Source organism: Malaclemys terrapin, chromosome 9 (genome assembly GCF_027887155.1).
Source record: "Malaclemys terrapin pileata isolate rMalTer1 chromosome 9, rMalTer1.hap1, whole genome shotgun sequence".
In the NCBI taxonomy this organism is placed as follows: Eukaryota; Metazoa; Chordata; order Testudines; family Emydidae; genus Malaclemys; species Malaclemys terrapin.
This window is the reverse complement of record NC_071513.1, coordinates 11,359,000-11,373,932: the sequence shown is the minus strand read 5'-3', so window position 1 is coordinate 11,373,932 and position 14,933 is coordinate 11,359,000. Positions and strand designations below refer to the sequence as shown.

Here is a 14,933-nt window from a genome sequence, read left to right as displayed (position 1 = left end):
GTGGAGAAGAGGGAAGAAGTGAAATATTCAAAGACGGATGGTCTTTAAAATCCTGTTTATTGAGGATTTAATTAAAAATATATATTTTTTTAAAAAAATCAAGGTTTGTTCCCATGGTAATTTACTGAAAAAGGGAAGGAGTTAGGAGCAGGAAAAGGAGGCAATGGCTAGAAGGGATGCCAGACGCAGGAAAAGACTCAAAATTGGGTCCCATACTGCAGCGTTGTCAAGTGCCTCCTGTGAGGTGCTGAATCTACTCAAGGTTGCAACTTCCCAGCAGCTTGCAGAAGGCATGCAGTGCCTAGGAGCAGCGGGGCTGGCGATGTTTGGTTAGAATTTGAAAACACTTTTACATGGTTATAAATGATTTTCAAAGGAAAAAAAATGTTTTGGATTGGGTGTGATTGTGCTCAGAGGCTCACAGCTGAGAATACCAGATTCAGGCCAAACTGCTGAGAAATAGGACAGACTCACCCCCAAAGTGGTGGTTATTCTACCATTAGATATACCAAGCCAGTAACAAAAGTAACCATGTTGGTTAACAAGAAGTCAAAAATGCCGTCTCCTTAGGCTTCCCCGCTCTTATTTCACCATCCAGACACTAGACTTTATGATGTGTGGTTACTGAATACCAGTTTAATCAAGCAAAGGGCTCTTCTGATCTCAAGAAATCAGCCACATAGCCACATCAATGTATGCGCATGGCTACACTTGCAGATGTAGAGCGCTGCAAGTTAAAACCACCTTCGGAGAGCACAGTAGGGAAAGCGCTGCAGTCTGTCCACACTGACAGCTGCTTGCGCACTGGCGTGGCCACATTTGCGGCATTTGTAGCGGCATTGGGAGTGGTGCATTATGGGCAGCTATCCCAGCATGTAAGCGACTGTAACGTGCTTTTAAAATAGGGGGTGGGGTGGGTGGAGTGTGACAGGGAATGTGTTGTGTGTATGTGGGGGGAGAGAGAGAGTGGGTTTTGGGGGGCTGAGAGTATGTCAGCATGCTGTCTTGTAAGTTCAGACAGCAGCAGAACCCCCCTCCTCCCTGCCTCTCTCTCTCACACACAGCATTCCACACTTATCTGTCTCGGAGCACATAAGCACCAGCTGTCAGAAACAGAGCTTTCAAACGGCATATCCGCATTCTACAGTGAGTTCAAAACAATGAGAAGAGTGGCCACTTGACTTAAGGGGATTATGGGATGTTTCCGGAGGCTGATCAGAGCGCAGTAATGCAACACCTCGTCCACACTGGCCCCGCGGTGCTCCAGCAGGGGGGAACCAAACATTATTCCACTCGCCAAGGTGGAGTACCAGCAGTGCTGTAGCTGCGACATCAGAGCGCTCTACATGCCTTGCCAGTGTGAACGGGGAGTGAGTTAGTGCTCCCGCAGTTCCTTTATTGCACTGTAACTTGCAAGTGTAGCCAAGCCCTATAACTCAGATGTTACCCAATAATCACGCTGCCACCAATCCTATAGTAACTAAAAGCGAAAGGTTTATTTATGAGAGAAAAAGAAGAGAGTTAAAATGGTTAATACACCTCTACCCTGATATAACGCTGTCCTCGGGAGCCAAAAAAATCTTACCACGTTATAGGTGAAACCGCATTATATCGAACTTGCTTTGATCTACTGGAGCGCGCAGCCCCCGCCCCCCCCCCGGAGCGCTGCTTTACCGAATTCATGTTATATCGGGCCGCGTTATATCGGGGTAGATGTGTAGATCATATACATCCAAATTATTGCAAAGTTCTTAGATCAGGTTTGTAGTAGTAATGGAATAAACTGCTGGCGTCTAGAGTCTCTGGTAACTTCCAAAAGATTGGAAGGTCCTCAGTCCATAATATGCTCATTTTAGCTGTAAGTCTGGAGAATCAGAGCAGGAAAGAGACAAAAATGGAGTCATTCCAGAGGGTCTTTTATACACTTTGCCATGTGCCTGGAAATTTTTCAATAAATTTATTATTGAATAAGGACTGGGAATGGCTGAGCCATTACAAACGTTGACTCTATCTCCCCTTGTAAGTACTCTCACACTTCTTATCACACTGTCTGTACTCGACTAGCTTGATTATCACTTCAAAAGTTTTTTTTCTCTTAATTAATTGGCCTCTCAGAGTTGGTAAGACAACTCCCACCTGTTTATGCTCTCTGTATGTGTGTATATATATCTCCTCATTATATGTTCCATTCTATATGCATCCGAAGAAGTGGGCTGTAGTCCACGAAAGCTTATGCTCTAATAAATTTGTTAGTCTCTAAGGTGCCACAAGTACTCCTGTTCTTCTTTATGAGCATATCATATGTCCTTACATACTTTGATGACTCAAGGAGCAGCTGTTACCTATATACTTTCTAAGGCATCCACAGAAAAGGCTCTGTAGACAGGTTTGCTGGGCGGGATGAATTTCTTCGATGGCCCATTCTTAGAATGAAGTGTCCTTAATGGGCCATCAAGCTTGATTAGTCCATTCACAATGGGCTGGCTAGACCTTGTGGATGCTACCCCAGGAATACAATCACATGTATAAGATACAAGTCCATGGCCAATATTCATAACTTTATATGCATGTATCATCTTTGTCTCTGAACACGATAGTAAAACTTTTCCATTGACACCTTCCATGACATACTTTGTACAAGATTTGTTGCAATTGTAGAATGAAACAAATGGTCTCTTTCAATCCTACAGCATCACACTGGGTAAGACTGTGCAGCTAAGGGGAGAAAGTGCTGCATATGGGGCAGCTCTTAGAGCATATGACAGAGCCATTGATTTTTTATTTCAGGTTTGTAGGTTTCAGTGGATAAAGCGCAAGATGCTCTGGAGGGGCCCAATACAAAGCATGAGCTTCAGAGAGCATTAGCGGAAAGCAAGAAACTGGTCATGTCTTTTATTATTATTCAGTCAAATGTTTAATATGCATCCTGGGGAATATTAACTAGTTGCTAAAGAAAAATGAGCAACATTTGTAATTGGCTGAATTACAGACTTATATATTCATTAGTTTCCAGAACCTCCACACCACAGGAAAAAAAAAATGGGTCCATTCTCCTCTGTCACCAGAGGATATAGCCAATCTCAGAATGAAATGCAAGGCAGATGGCTTAGGTAATCACCATGTTACAAACAGAATGAGAATGAGAGTAATATTAGTGCACAGGGTTAGGCCACTTCAATGGGGGGCAAAATCTTCCCCCAATTTTGTGGCCACTGGTACAGGCCCCAGGGTAAGTCACAGCGAGGAGCTGCCATTCTCTTCCTGGCTAGTGGATGGCTGTAGTTTGTGGACTCAGCGACCACAGCTCACTCCCCATATCATTCCTATGGGTTTGCAAAGGAAACGCTTGAGGGGCACCACATGGTCAGGCCAATAATGGGCACACACAGCCATCACTTGCACTGTGAAACACATGAGGAAGAAGTAAATACACACTTGAATGGTGGGAAACATTTCATTGCTGCAGTTAACATAGCACAACCTGCACTTATTAAGGGTGCCAGCCAAGCTCTTGGTATTGGAACCCATCCTTTGTGCCTGTCAGTCCTTCACTCCCACCTTCATGCATTCTGACTCTCCTTCTCCTCTTCTATTTCTGCTCTCTATCTTCACCCGCTGTCCTCTCCCTCTCATTATACACGCCTCTCTCCTCCATCTCTGAGTGTGGGCATTCCTTCTGAAGCAATACAGTGTTGCCACATAGGGAAATAACTGGGGGAACCACAGAGCAGGAGTAAAGTGTGCTTCAGTGAGGGGAGTACTGCTGGAGTACCACAGGGAGTGCCACAAAGAAGGCAAGGACGAAGGAGAGAAAGGGCTCCTTCCATTACATCCAAATAATGGAGTTAAGTAGACAGGCTGGACTCACTTTAAAGTCCCTGTTCTTTTCACATGTTAGATCATTAGCCCAGGTATCTGATTTGCCTGGGCTTGTAGACTACCACCTCTGAGAGAAACTCAACACAAAAGTTAAAATACACTGATGGTTTTCCTGAGTGTTGCGTAGAGCGGAGACCTTGACTTGCAAGCATACACCCAGGCAACACTTTATAGAGTACTGGATGTGCCAGATACAATACAATTTTAGGCTTGCGTATGTTATGAGATTGGTAGAAATACAAATTTAGGTTCTGATCCTAGGTCAGAGCATCCATGCAAAGCTCTCCTGACTTCAACAGGTGTGTGCCACATACAGTCAACTGCAGGATCAGGGCCTCAATTGTTACTGCCATAAAACAACTGTGCACTGGCAAAGAACCATTGATTTATACCCCTGGGAACCCAAATCAATATAAGATCTGGCTCACCAACCGTAAGGAAATAAATAGATTTTTTACAGAGGTTGTGCATGCTTTACTATTTCCAGGAATTTCATTCCTACATTAAGCACTGCAAGGAATTACAGTGTCCCACTTTTTAACAGAAATGAATCTAACAGCTGGAGCTGTGTGTTAATGCATTTCATTGTTTAAAGACATACTGTAGAGACTACAGGATGTCAGGCATTTTTTAAGGTGTTATTTTACTGAGAGAACAATGACTGTGTTAAAAGGCACATCTTTACACAACAGATGTGATAATCTTTGTAAAACAAACAAACTACCCACTAGCACAGTAAGGTTCTGGTCCATGACTAGAGCTCCAAGGTGCTACAATAATACCATTATTAAATAATAATTTTACTCTTCAGCTCTGCAGAGCCAATGCATCTATGAGATTCAATTCTGCCCTCATGACACACACACACAGAATTACCAGCAAAGTTTCAACCACATCTCTTTTAACGGGGAATCTCATCAAAGGTGAGAAGAACCCAGCTTAACTTTCAGATCCCAGGTAGAGTTTTCAGGCCTGGCTGTTAGAAACATTATCCTTTGACCTGTAAGCTGAGTATGTCTGAGATGAACATTATAGCTAGAGAATAAAACAAGTAACCAGCTTCCCTCCTCCATTCCAGCCCTTTCATGTCTAAGGGGTCATATCCAGACAGCTAAGAACTCCCTCGGAGTGGGGGGAGGGGAGGAGAGAACGCCTTACACAGTCTATCCCCCAGCCCAACATAGAGTGTAGCAGTGCTCTAGCTGTGATCTCTCCCCTCCGGTCCCCTAACTATCCTCAGCTGGGAAAGATATTTTTGCCAACTAATGTAGGCTAGAGAAGGTCTCAGCCTGCTCCAGTTTACAAAGGGCCAGGGCTAATCCAGGGACCCATAATCAGTCTCCTTATGTCCCCTCCCTTCTGCTGTTCCGAGTAGATCTCAGTCACAGTGGCAAATCAGCCACAATTTGCTCTCATCCCCACACCGCCCATCATATAGTTTAAAACAATAGCAAGGAAGAGTTTACATTAATAGTGTGACTGTTACATTATCTACACAGTGCTGCAGCTGGGCACAGCCCTTGAGAGAGAAAAAACACTCAGTCCTCCACAGTACTGAGTGTCCTCAAGGGAACTGAAGGGCCTCAGCACCTCATAGGATCAGGAAGTAATTATGTTAATTTATCCCATTTTAGAAAATAACTACAGTGTGTTCGGTAATTTCCATTTGGAAATGGAAAATTACATCTAACTGCTATGGGCGGTGATGGATTAAAAGTGCCAAAGAGACAGATAAATGCTGTTTCTATTATTCAGACACATGGACACTTCCCAAATTACGGCAGCAACTGTGGCAAGATACATTCCACCATCATTATAAACCGATGGTATAGCCTGTTGATGAAAGGCTTGTCAACTTGGCTCCCAGTCATACAGCTCCTTGTAAATACCGCATACTAGCTTGTAACCACTCAGAGCCACAGACCTCAAAAAGGCTGCTGTTCTTGGCAGGCTTAGAATGATGTAATTATGCCTGCTATTGCGAATGTACAGTCCTTGCATGGCCAACACAGAGGTAAAGTACTTCCAAGGCCCATTCAGCGACATGAATACGAATCCCACTTGTGCTGAGCATTATCTAGCACCCCAAAGAAAGATATTGTTGTAGTCAGGAAAGGGCTTCCCAAAGCTCTATTTCTTATTTTCATGCCCAAGCTAAAAGGTTCCAAGGGTCACAGGATCCAACTAGACCCCGGCAGGGAGAGACGTGTTGCCATCTGTTTGGTCTGGGCCCACAAAGCCGGTGGGTCTTTGTTCAAGTTCTGCAGACAAGGGTCAACATCACAAACACTGAATGAAACTTCTTAGCCCCTCACTGGAAGTCTTAAGAGAGAGGCCAAGGAACGGATAGGGCAAGGAGACGACTGATTCTATCTGGGCTACTTCTGTGGCCTCACAATCTTTAGTGTATTTATTCTTACAACATCCCTGTGGATGCAAACCTGGGATAGAGAGAACCTCAACTATACTCAAAATCAGCCCCGATCACTACCTTTTGATAGGTTGCATAGATGGCAGAACTACAGAACTAAAGATACAGGCAAACTTATTTGCTTGTTTGAATTGGTGGAGAACCTGCTTTTGATAGTTGTCATGTGCAAACAATAGTTTAGATCGAGTGCCTCACCCCCAGAACAGAGGCCAGAAACTTGGAATTCAGCTTCTTCCAGATTCCTCAGGCTCTGGCGTTCTGTGAGACAAGCTCTCTCTATTTACAAATGAAATCAGACCTCACCCAGGAAAGCACCAAAGCCCAAGAGAAGAGAAACAGCACCCTCCAATTAGCTGTAGTTGCTTAACATTTTCCTCACTCATATGGTACAGCTTGACCATGAAACTCACAAGCTAAGCAAAAAAAAGTTATGTTATAAATAAAACTAGAGATAAGAAAGACAGACAGAGCTTGTAGGTCAGCCGCACTGAACTATGACAATTAATCACATTAACATATGAATATAGTGTGTTCACATCATATTTAAAAATCTTTAGTTTCTTTGCTGAAACAGCTAGAAGTTAAGGATTTCTGATGAGCTTGGAATTATTTTCCTCAATTACATGAAAAAATCTTTCTTCCCCAGAATGTTTTATTTTCATTAAAACTAACACACAGGAAGATTCCCCTTCATATCTTGTATCCTTGAATGTGCTACAGGGGTTTTGCATACTGAGCCAATTCAGTCACAATATGCAAATTTTTGCAAAAATGTCATCTTTCCCCTGTCCTCTTGTGCTAAGCTATTCATCAATATGACAGTTATATTATTTGCACTATCCAATAAAACGAACAACATTTATATAGCAATGGGGGAATGACAAGCCATGCTTTCTAAACTTTAGTAATAATTTAGCTTAGTTTTAAGTAGAGAAGGTTGTTTTTACTTCTGTCCTTTACATTCTGCACCTGAATCAGCTGAAGGAAATCTTCAAGGTCAGTTTCCTCAGCATAAATCTTTGCTACTGTACAAGCACAAAATGTATCCCAAATCCAGTTAGATGGCCAAATTTGGCATTCAGATGCATGAACCCAATATTGACTTAAGGTCAGAAGGGACCATTATGATCTTCTAGTCTGACCTCCTGCACAACGCAGGCCACAGAATCTCACCCACCCACTCCTGTAACAAACCCCTGACCTATGTCTGAGCTATTGAAGTCCATAACTTGTGGTTTAAAGACTTCAAGGTGCAGAGAATCCTCCAGCAAGTGACCCATGCCCCAAGCTGCGGAGGAAGGCGAAAAACCCCCAGGGCCTCTGCCAATCTGCCCTGGAGGAAAATTCCTTCCCAACCTCAAATATGGCGATCAGCTAAACCCTGAGCATGTGGGCAAGACTCACCAGCCAGACACCCAAGAAAGAATTCTCTGTAGTAACTCAGATCCCAGAAGCCACACTGATCTGGCTCACTTCATGGCAATGTTCAGAAGTTCTCCATCATTTTAAATGAGGGTATGGTGTCGTGTTTATTCTCAGGGAAATCTTTCTTTACCCTGTTTTCCAACTAGACACAGGGCAACATCATTTGTCAAAGGCCACCAAGGGAATCCGTGGCTCATTCCAGATTAGATTCCAGGAACCTTGGACTAAATTCTTTGTTTTTAACCAAAGCACAGAACTTTGTTTTGACCCCACAAAAAGCAAAATAGCAACTGTCACTCCCAGCATGGTGAAGCAGCATTCAGGAGGACGCCGAGACAAGGTACATAGTTGAATGTCTATGTGCAAAACTTACTCACTTGAACTTGTTAGAGTTTGTAATATTGTTTAGTGTTTGCATTAGTGCTTGGTTTAGCATAGGATAGGCACTTTATAAAAGTAATGCCTCCTCATCCCACCTTTACCACCAACTTATCTCCAGAATACCCCACACACCCCAGGTTCTTGGTTTAGGGAGTGGTCCAGGGGTGTGGTTGGAGAGCCTTGTGCTTTGGAGACCTTGAGCCTGTGGAACATACATAGGAAACTGTTGCATGTAGTACACGTTAGAGCAGCCTTAAGGCTGCTTTTACCTGTGCCCCCAGGATCTATGGGTTTACAGGAAAGGTGGCAGAAGGCCCCTCCCCACCTCCTCAGATGCACCCAACGCTTTCCCAATGCAGGTCTGTCTCACGTTTTCCTGAGAATGCACTGTAGAAATGTGTGAAGCCCCCCAAACTTCCCCACACAAAATGACAGAGACCCCCATCAGGTGTTCAGCACTAAAATCTCCTGTCACTGCTAATTTTCTTCACCCACAAGGATTCTGATTCATAAACATATAAAGAGAGGCTAAAAAGGCCCAAGGTCCCTTATTGTCCGAGGTCCTTCTGCAATCACAGGATGCTGAGCAGATGGGAGGTACCCAGGGTATCTTCTGATCAGAACTCCAGGTGAAGGCCTCTACTTCAAAGATCCTGCCAGCAGACTGGGATATGTTGCGTGCAGTCTAGTCCATTGTTTTTCAGCCTTTCCAGGGTGGTGATGACCCCTTATTCAAAAGTAAAAAAGGTGTTTGTAACCTCCTTTTACATTTACTAGAAGATTAAAAAAAAAAAGTGTCAATGCTATGGCTATGTAGTTTGAGGAGGTTTCAAATGGTTGGCAGAGAATACTTGACCTCAAAGGGTAAGGGTGGGCAGGGAAAGGGGGAAACAAGAGTCTCTTTGATTTAGATTGCAAGACATTTTTCAATGCCTTATGACCCCTCCCTCCACCGGGCAGCGTGACCCACTGGTTGAGAAATCACTAGTCTAGTCCATCCCTCTGCAGCCTACTCCTTCCCTTGGCCTAGCACCCCTGCAAGATATTTAAAACAATGACCCCTCGTCATCTTCCCCTAGCAGTTTAAGCATTATGATGATCTCTGAAACCGGTCTCAAAGTAATTTGCCATTTGGTCACTTTGTAAAAGTATATTCCACATTCCTCTTGCGGTGAGAATTAGTCGGTTTTTCGTGACGATATTTGGGAGTATAAACCAAACAGACTAGAATATACAAGGGAAATAGCTCCCCCAAGAAATATGGTGATTACTTTTTTAAGGCTACAAAGGAATCTGTGAATGGCACGTTGCTAAGTACACTGTGAACGGAACACAGAAATCAGAGCACGAGCTCAACAGTAGCCTAAGGCCCAATGACTGATGCTTCTGTTTAGCCAACTGCTGCCGTGACGCTGCGATCATTTGCTAAGTAGACAATATGCACATTTTATTGAATTAGTTTCTTCTGGGGAGAGAATTCACTCTCCATCCTTCCTCTTCCCTTGCTATTGCTCCTGGTGACGTCAGTGGGAGCTTTGCCACTGACTTAAATGGGAGCAGAATGGGCCTTTAACAAGAGGAAGATAATTAAATGTGTGACACCCATCTAAAGCTGGAGAAAAGAGATCTCTTTCTTGAAAGGATTTCCCTTCCTTACATTTAGTAGCCAGGTGCAGGGACAATAGAACAACCACTCCACTGTAGCTCTGGATGTCATGACATACCTAGCAATAATGCAGGCAGGACGAACTTCTGCACTATGCTTGTCAGAGGAAGCATTCTGACCTTCTGGTGAAGGGAGGAGGGCTGGGAGCAGAACTGTTAGAAAGGGAAAGCACCAGGGCAACTTATGAGGGAAATGAAAAGTGGAGACAGCAGAGACCAGCAGTCCAGGAAAGTTTATGAGATAAATGGCAGATTTCAGCATAGCATGATCATAAACCTACTGGCTAGCTATAAAACCGATGTCAAGCCCAACCCATAGATGTGATTAACTCATGGATTTGGAATCAAGCTTTAGTTCAACAGAAACGTTTCCAGCCCTCCCTGGCTGCAAGAATAAGCGTTCCGAGGAATGAGAACATACGGCGTTGGGATGAGGAACACAATCATTTCCTTTATTGGGGTCTGTTGAGTGCACCTGGGCAAAAACTCTCAGTCCATTCATTTAAAAGGACGTTATAGGAAAGCGATGCTAGAACAGACAAGCACTTGGCAGCTTTAGCGAAGCTGGGAAAGCAGGGCTCATTTCAGACTCCCACTTGCCTTTTTCTGCATTAGAAATGTAGGTCTTTACCCTGAAATTTCTTCTCTGCCAGAAAGGGAGCAAAGTAACACTGATGGGACCTTTCCAAACTAAATCATTTTGGAAACCCAGAACACCTCCCCATGCCCCGCAGAACCTCACATCTCGCTCTGTGTGGAAGTGTCTTATTTCATATAGGTGATCTCTCCATCCAAGAGGGCCTCATGGGGTAGTAGGAACATGCCTGACAAAGGACTAAAAAGGCACACAGTCCTCCTTGAGAGAATTCAGCCCAATTGCACCAGCAGTCATAGCAACCAGGGCCACCCCCAGTGCTGGGCACCACCTGCCCTTTCTGGTTGGCAAGAGCGAAGAGAACACACCTGAGACTTAACAATAGCATCAACACATCCTTCACAGAGGGAATCCTCCGGACTACCCTGAACTACACAATAGTCCAACCAGAACTAGAAAAGCCATCACTCTGTGCTTTCCACCATACAAGTCACTGTGCTATGTCTAACCTTTTCTGAGCAACCTAATCAAGAAGGTGGTGGGAAGTGGGACACACAAAAAAACAGTCTCCAATGCTCTGGAACCTTTTTGGGCTTCAGGCCAGGACATGGTACAGACACAGCCCTTACTGCTTTGGTGAACGATGTCCACACATACTTATCCTGCTGGACTTCTCTGCAATACAAGGGATACTGATCACCAAAGGCTCCTGCCCACCCCCAAGAGAACCCAGAAGTGCATGGAAATACCCTGAAATAGCATGGATCTTTCCTCTCAGACTAAATGCAGAGGGTTGCGATGGGCAATTGACCCCTCTGCTTCCAGAGGCCTTGCCTGTGCAGTTCCACAAGGCTCAGTCCTGTATCCCATCTTATTCAGCATCCACCTGAAGCCAGAGGGGAAGCTGGTAGAGTATCCTTAATATGGTGATGAGACACAGCTCTACACCTCATGTGTGTCAGACGTATGTAACCCTTCTGCCAGTCAGAGATGGCAGCAACAAGGGCTGGGTTCAATATCTAGGGGTTCCTTTTCAACAATACAACACAAAACCAGCTTGAACCCCCACCCAGTGACCTGGGACAATTACACACCACCCCCTGGGCGCCTCTAAAAGGCAATACTTCCCCTCTCGCAAGCACAGAGTCTGAGTGTAGCAAAAACTTTTAATAAAAGGAGGGAAATAACTCTGCATTAATTTGGGGAAACACCACAAACAGGGCTCATAAACATAAACCATGAATGAAAGACCCACCTCCAAGTAAGTTGGGCAGTGTCCTTTTCCCTTCAGGTTCTTAAGTCCAGCAACCCAAAAGTCCCTTTAACATGCCCGTCCCTTCTCTGCACCCCACTCACAGTTGTTGTCCAGTCCAGACCCAGAGTTCAGAGATGCATCTGCAGCATTCACCTTCCACCCTGGAGCGGGTAAGGAGGCACCTTACTTGCTCCGCTGCTCGGGCACTCACTCACCGCACCTCTCTGCGGGGTTCTGCTCTGGCTCCTCTCCGCCAGCTGCCCTGCTGGCCGCACCTCTTCACCAGCCGTCCTGATGGCTGCTCACCAAGATGTCTTCAGGGCCCACCACTTAGCACAGCTCTCAGTGATTTCAGCTGTTAGTGGGGGAGCCTCACTGCTGGTGCACACTAGGCAGTCCCTTGCATCAGAGATACTATCCCAAAGCAAGTTTAATACTTAGACCTAGGTATCAGTGATTTCAGCTTTGCATCATGTAATAAGACTCTCAATTGAGTCTAAATTAGCTCTGTTATTACACAGCTGAGAAAGGAAGGGTCAGATGGTGTCTGGGGCCCTTAGGCAGGGCCCACACCACATACAAGTACCTGTCCCCACCCTCTCTCCTCTCGCTGGGCTTTGGACCCCATGTCCCCTGCCCAGCGAGTGCCCTTTCGTTTAGGATGAGTCCCTCAATTGGGAAATGCCAAGTACAGTTCTGCTGCCCTGGGGGGGTCACACAACAAGGATAACAACCCTCCTGCCCCAATCAACAAGGAGACTGGGAATCCAACATCAGCCAAAAGTGACCATTTGGGTCAGCAATCCCATCAGGATGAGCACCTAGGCAGCGTGGGTGTGCCTATGCAAATGACATCAGCTCCTGAAGTCCTTTTCCACAGCTCACCACTAGATGTCAGGGGAGAGCTCATTCAAACTCTGCTTACATGTAAATAGCACCCATGCCCAGCTTTCCCACGGAGTGGGGCTGGCTGAAGCTAACCCCCGGCAATGTGGAAAGGATGCTGATAAGAAGAAATAGCTTGTTCCTTCTAATATACGCTATTATAAAAAGAAGCTTTACACTGCACAGTCAGTTCACAGCCTTGTGGTCCTTTTGACTCCTCAGTCCTACTGGATGTCCAGATAGCCATGGCTATGAAAATCACCCGCTGCCATCGGCAACTGGCCAGTATATGGCATCCCAACCTATCAGACAGAGAGATAGAAGTCACAAACATGCCTAGGTTTGACTACAACTCATAGAATTTTTTCACTTCAAGGTCCCAGAAACAAAGACAAGGTTTTCATCTCGAGGCCAAAAGATCAAAAACATCAAGACACTTGATCACGGCCTTGGATAGACCAAGAGACTACCTACACTTGACCAGAGCTCGGAGAGCCAAGAAGCGCCTTCCTCCCCCGGGAATCTATCTGCGGCAGAACCCAGCACTCCATATACTTAGCAACAGGTGACTGCAAACACACATCCCTGGTGCTACATTATCTGCACTAGCTCCCCATTGAATGCCAAGCCCAGCACAAGGTGTCTGTCTTATTATCAAAGCCTTATGAACCTAAATTAGAGCTGGGTGAAGTTGTCTGGACAAAAGATTTTTTCAAATGAAAAATGCAAAGTTGAGTCAAACATTTAATGAATTCAGTTTAAACATTTCTGAAAAAAATCAGAATGTTTTGTTTAGACATTTTTTAAATGAAATGTTTTGATTTTTCAATGACTATTTTAAAAAAAAGATTAAAAAACCCAAACAAATTTTTCCTGATTTTTCAATTCAGCTACTGAACTGACAAATCTGTTATTTGCACAGCTCTAATGTAAAGTCTTTGGAAACAGTTTATTTGGGACTGTTGGGAAATTCCTAAAAAGTGTGTTTATAGATGGTGTGTGTGTGTGTGTGCGTATGGGTGTGTGTGTGTGTGTGGGTGTGGTGAGAATGATTTAGGACTATCAGTGGGAAAGGAGCTCATAGTATATAGAATTTAGGGGCAATGCTTATTCTGATCATAACTTTCACCTGCAAAGGGTATCCTGCTCCTATTGACGTTTGTCACCAAATTCCCATTGACTTTAATAAGGTTTAATCTTACGTAATTAAAGCTGATGGAAGTTTGGCTATTGATTTCAGTGGAGCAGGATTAGGCTGGAGAACAGATCTGTAGGTTTTCATATCCAGTGGCTGTCGCCAAGGGTCAAGCATTATTAGAAGTTGACATGGACAAGAAGGGTATTTCTGCTCTAAGGATTAAAAGCTGTTAAATACTCAGTTCAGTATAATGGACCCTTTTGGAACTGGCTAGGAAGCCCTTACTATCTACTAACAAAAGCCAGGACCATGTCCTATTTTCATACACATCCTGTGCAGTAGGCATGGATTTGAATGTCCGTTAAACTGCTGTCTGTGTGTTTTAATATCAGTTGTGGGCCCTGCCCATCCCCTCTGTTTCCATAAAAGCAAGACTGGGGGGGGAGGGACACATCCCAGCTCAGAAGGGGGAACATCATCCCAGCTGTATTGCTCACCTTTCTCCCTTCACCCCACTGGTGGTGCTGCCAGGGAACCGGGATTCACAGGTGGGGGCAGGACAGGGAGAAGGCCACTCACTGTGATGTCATCTCCTGCAAACCAGACACCATGGGACAGGTCAGTATTAACTTACCTGCTCCGCCCTTGGAGGAAATGCTGTGAGTGCCAACTCCAATCCAGTCCCTTACTGGGGAGGGGAGAACCCATGCATGGGGCAATATGGCCCTAGAGAGACTGAAATAAAGAACTGGACCAAGCCCATATCTTAGCAAGATGTGAGAGCAGTTTAAAAGAGTTTTAAGATACAGAAATCTTTTCTGCTGAGTCCACTGTGGAGGGTGTGCATGCTTCCATCCCCTTTCCCTGCTTTATACTGCCGCTTGGTTTACAAAGCCCTCTAGATGGTGCTGCTCAGCAGGAAATGGTTGCAACTTGATACAGACACATTCATCTCCCTAAATGTTTCCCTCCCCTATCTCAGGAGAGACCATGTGCATGTGCTTGTAGGGGGGGGGTTGAGTTAAAACGAGAAAGTACTCCAAAGGGTGCCCAGTCATTCCGCACGTTTCAGTTCATTTTGCTGTACTCGTGATAAATCAGATTTTGTTTGTTTCAAAGGAAGTCTGGTAATGTAATTCTGCAGGCGATTCATTCAGGCTGCTCTAGAGTAATGCAAGAGGGAATCTGTCCTGTGTTTCATTGAAGAAGTAAACGCTTTCTTTTAGAGTGAGATGTGACTGTGGGCAGCATGAAGACAGTCTGGTACCCAGCATAGTTT

The 14,933-nt window shown here is 44.8% G+C and overlaps 1 long non-coding RNA gene across 3 annotated transcripts in view; it reads right to left on the bottom strand.

The window, feature by feature from the left end:
• Positions 1–8,910: 8,910 nt before the first annotated feature.
• The window catches only part of LOC128843365 (uncharacterized), a 93,037-nt gene continuing 87,014 nt past the window's right edge, over positions 8,911–14,933 (bottom strand). For all 3 annotated transcript variants that reach the window (XR_008446230.1, XR_008446231.1, XR_008446232.1), the window contains 2 exons: positions 14,152–14,247; positions 8,911–12,818 (listed from right to left, as the gene is read on the bottom strand). This is a non-coding gene — a long non-coding RNA (uncharacterized LOC128843365). The remainder of the gene's footprint in view (positions 12,819–14,151; positions 14,248–14,933) is intronic.